Source organism: Helianthus annuus, chromosome 4 (assembly GCF_002127325.2).
Source record: "Helianthus annuus cultivar XRQ/B chromosome 4, HanXRQr2.0-SUNRISE, whole genome shotgun sequence".
In the NCBI taxonomy this organism is placed as follows: domain Eukaryota; kingdom Viridiplantae; phylum Streptophyta; class Magnoliopsida; order Asterales; family Asteraceae; genus Helianthus; species Helianthus annuus.
The window spans coordinates 62060859-62065706 of record NC_035436.2 but is presented as its reverse complement, the minus strand read 5'-3'; positions in this window follow the sequence as shown (position 1 = coordinate 62065706).

Below are 4848 nucleotides of genomic sequence, written 5' to 3'. Positions count from 1 at the left end.
TTGGTACCCATTTGATTTTGAAAGTCACGCCGGAAATTTGAGATAAACCGAGTATCTCTATCGGACACGATTACCGGCACCCCATGGCGTACTATGATCTCGTTCACGTATACCTTCGACATCTTCTCAGAAGTGTAGGTTTCTCGAATAGGGATGAAATGTGCGCTCTTGGTTAGTCTATCTACAACTACCCAAATGGCATCAAATCCCCTAGCCGTCTCTGGCAGCTTTGTCAATAGGTCCATAGTAATATGCTCCCATTTCCACACTGGAATGTCTAATGGTTGGAGTTTGCCATAAGGCTTTTGATGCTCCGCCTTGACCTATAAACATGTGATGCACTTCTCTACGTATTTGACAACGTCTCTTTTAATCCATGGCCACCAATAATTTTGCTTCAAATCTCTATACATCTTGGTCGCTCCAGGATGGATCGAATAGCGAGACTTGTGAGCCTCGTCAAGTAGAAGATCCTTAACACCACATGTGTTTGGGACCCAAATCCTACCATACCGGTATTTCATACCATTACTTCCTTCCACAAGATCTTTTATCAAACCTTTTATACGCTCTTTCTTCCAATTCTCTCCCCTTACTGCTTCGATCTGGGCTTCTCGAATTCGTTCAAGCAAGCCTGAAGTTAGTACCAATTGCATAGACCGTACTCGAATAGGAATGTATTCTTACTTTCGGCTAAGGGCATCCGCCACTACATTAGCCTTCCCGGGGTGATAGTGGATTTCACAGTCATAATCCTTCACTACTTCCAACCAACGCCTCTGCCTCATATTTAACTCCTTCTGATCGAAGAAGTATTTTAGGCTTTTATGGTCAGTGAAAATAGTACATTGCACGCCATATAAGTAATGCCTCCAGATCATTAAGGCGAATACTACGGCTGCCAGCTCGAGGTCATGAGTCGGGTTTTTTTGTTTCGTGCGGCTTAAGTTGTCTTGACCCATACACAATTACCCTTCCCCTTTACATTAGCACGCACCCAAGGCCTAAGTGCGATGCATCCGAATACACTACCATGTCATCCATACCATCTGGTAAAGTCAACACCAGTGCACAGGTTAACTTTTCCATTAGTGTCCGAAATGCCTTTTCCTGATCATCTTCCCAGACGAACTTCTCGTTCTTGCGAGTTAACTTGGTCAAAGGCGATGCAATCTTGGAGAAATCCTGAATGAATCTCCGATAGTAACCTGCCAACCCCAAGAAACTTCTAATTTCAGATGGATTCTTTGGAGGGTTCCATTTTGACACTGCTTCCACCTTCGAAGGATTCGCCAATATTCCTTCGGCACTTATATCGGCACTTATGACGTGCCCTAAGAGTTGCACCTCTTGTAACCAGAAGGCGCATTTCGAGAATTTAGCATATAATCTTTCCCGCCTTAGTATCTTTAACACTTCCCGTAAATGGCTAGCATGATCTGCCTCGTTTCTTGAATAAACGAGAATGTCGTCGATAAAGACAATCACCGACCTATCGAGCATCGGCTTGCAAACCCGGTTCATGAGGTCCATGAAAGCCGCGGGTGCATTCGTTAATCCGAAGGACATCACGAGGAATTCGTAATGTCCGTATCGCATACGGAATGCCATCTTTGGTACATCGTCCTCCTTTACCCTCAACTGGTGGTAAACCGATCTTAAATCTATTTTTGAAAACCAGCTTGCGCATTGTAACTGATCGAACAAATCGTCGATCCTTGGGAGTGGGTATCGATTCTTTACCGTGAGTTTATTTAACTCCCGGTAATCAATACACATCCGCATACTCCCGTTTTCTTCTTTACAAATGGCACCAGCGCTCCCCAAGGAGATACACTAGGCCGGATGAATCCCTTATCGAGTAAATCTTGTAATTGGGACATTAATTCTTGCAGTTCCGATGGTGCCAGTCTATATGGTGCTTTAGCAACTGGTTTAGCACCCGGAATCAGTTCAATCCCGAACTCTATTTCACGCTCTGGCAGCATTCTCGGTAGATCCTCGAGAAAAACATCTTCAAATTCACGCACCACTGGTACGTCTTCAATCCTTGGCATTTCTTTCTCCACATCACGTACGTAAGTCAAATATGCCTTACATCCATGTAGTATAAATTTGTGGGCTTCTATCATCGAGCACACCATGGGATTACAAGCCTTTTCCCCATAGATGATGACACGCTTTCCGCTCGAAGACATTAAGTGTATCTCCTTTTGTAAGCTTATCACCTTAGCGTGGTAGCGAGACAACCAGTCCATTCCAACTACTACTTGAAATTCACCCATAGACATGGGTATCAGATCAATGGAGTATTCCTCGCCATCGATATTCAGTTTGCATTCCCGACATACATCACAAACAATGAAACTTTTGTTATTACCTACTTCTACTTCCATTGGCATAGGTAATTTGGTTAATGTAAACAAAGGGTTTTGAATGAATCTAAGAGAAACAAAAGACTTATTCACACCTGTATCAAATAAAACACGTGCAACAACAGAATTTACTGTAAATATACTTGTAACCACGTCAGGTTCCATTTTTGCTTCAGCAGCAGTGATTTGGAACGACCTTGCCTTTGACTTCGGGGTTTCATTCTTGGAGTCAGCACCCTCTTTCTTTCCCATCAGTTCCAGACATTCTGACTTTTTATGACCCGGCTGATAACATTTATAGCACACCGTCACTTTGTCTGGGCAGTTTGAAACCCCATGCCCTGTTTTGCCACATGCAACACAAGTTTTGTTCTTAAAATAACATTCGCCTTTATGAGCGCGTCCACATATCTTACAACTCGGGGAACCTCCTTTCACATTTCCCTTCTTCGAAGATTCGGCTACCTTCGACTTCTTTGTGGGACTCAGGTTTTCATCCAAGGCCCTTCTCTCACCTCTTTCAACTTGCCTTTTCAATTCAATCTCGCGATCCCACGCCACATTGATTATGTCGGTGAGGCTTTCGTAATGTGAGGGAGTCATAAACTCCCTATATTCGGCCCTAAGCATGGTATGATAGTAATAAATTTTCTGTTCTTCGGTTTTGACCAACTCATCACAAAACTTGAGTTTATCCATAAACGTCCCCGTAATCTTATCAACGGTTTCACCCTTTTGCCTCAGTTGCATGAATTCTTCTTTTATCTTATTGATTACCGCCTTGGGGCTATGATGTTTGAGAAATGGTGTTTTAAAATCTTCCCAAGTCATCGCCCTCGTTGCTTCAACACCCCTTTCATTTCTGAGGTTGTCCCACCAATCCTTGGCTTGGCCTCTAAGTTGGCCAGTTCCATAAGCCACGAAGTCGCTTGCATCACAATGTGTTCGTTCAAAAACACCCTTGATATCGCTTATCCACCTTTGACAAGCAATTGGATCCACCTCTCCATCGAAGATCGGGGGTTTACACACCATAAACTTGTTATAAGAACAACCTTTCTTTTCTTTGGCCTTACCTCTATCATTGGTAAGATCTTCTCTTAATTCGCCCATCTTTTCCTCCATAGTTGAAAGTTTTGTAGCCTTTCCATGAATCTTGGTAGGCTAGCTTCAATTGCCCTTCCGACTTCCTCAGAAATCTTTTCTTTCAACTCGTCGGTAGTGAGGGATAGGATATTGTTACTAGCACCTCCCGACATCTTCTTACTGAAATGTTAAAATAATTCGATAAATAATTTGTTCAATCATTCTCATACCTTTACATGAGAATTCATACTCACTATTTGGCCAAGTATACAACTTGCCTTAACCATTTATGCTAAGTGTACTTCCCGGGTTCGAGTATATTATTATACTCCTCCCATACACATTAAATAACTATTCTTTCTAATCTTTCAATTTAGAATTAACTTCAAATAAATTCTTACCGGATGTTGATCAAGCCTTGAACCGAACACATTTATCTTTAACCTTAGCTCTGATTACCAACTTGTAACACTCAATCTTATAATATAAGTTTTTACCAATAAAATAGAACTAAGCTTTATAAACGTTAAGCCAAAACATTTACATTATCAATAGCTTAGTACTTACGAGTTTAACAGACGTTTAAAAACAACATTAGGATACAAAAGTATTCCTTCATTTACATAAGTTTTACTAATAACTAATGATGACAAAAGTTGCCCAACGAGATCTTGAATGTGTTCGGTTCGGAAGCATTGACTTGACCATCATCCACGTACTTGCATTACCTAAAAGATGGAAATTTTAGCAAACATTAGTATTAAAGTCCTTAGAAATTAGCATAATCGAAACTGCGCTCAAAAACGGATTCGATTAACTAAGATATGCAAACTCAACGAAAATGGTTGGGCACTACTGTAGCTTACGGTAGCTACCGTAAGCTACGGTAGCCCCTGGGCAATATTGGGCTGCCGTAAGGCAATAGAGAACTACCGTAAGACTTCACTCGCTACCGTAACTACCGTAAGTTATGGTAGCTACCATAACTTATGGTAGCTTTCTCGCGCCCCGCGTAAGTTCTGGCCAAGCTTTCGCGGCCCGCCTGGAACTCGATCTGCAGCGATTACTTTGTTGTTTTGCTGTTTTGGCCCGTTTGTTCCATTTTACCCGAAACCACACGGACGGGATATTACTTCATAATAAGAAGACCCATTCACGGGTTCCTTATTTTCAACACCCACACTCCCATTACCGGTTTACGTGTTTGATAAATCACTACCCATCACCCGGGCTTAAAATCTACGAGTAAGGTACTCCCGTTACCCGGTTTATACCTTCTCTTATTGACCCATTTAGTTTTCCCTTATGAAGTTCATCATTCAAGCAAACTAAACCACTAAAATCTCATATTCTAGTATACCAACTATCAACAATAACAAAAGACTAA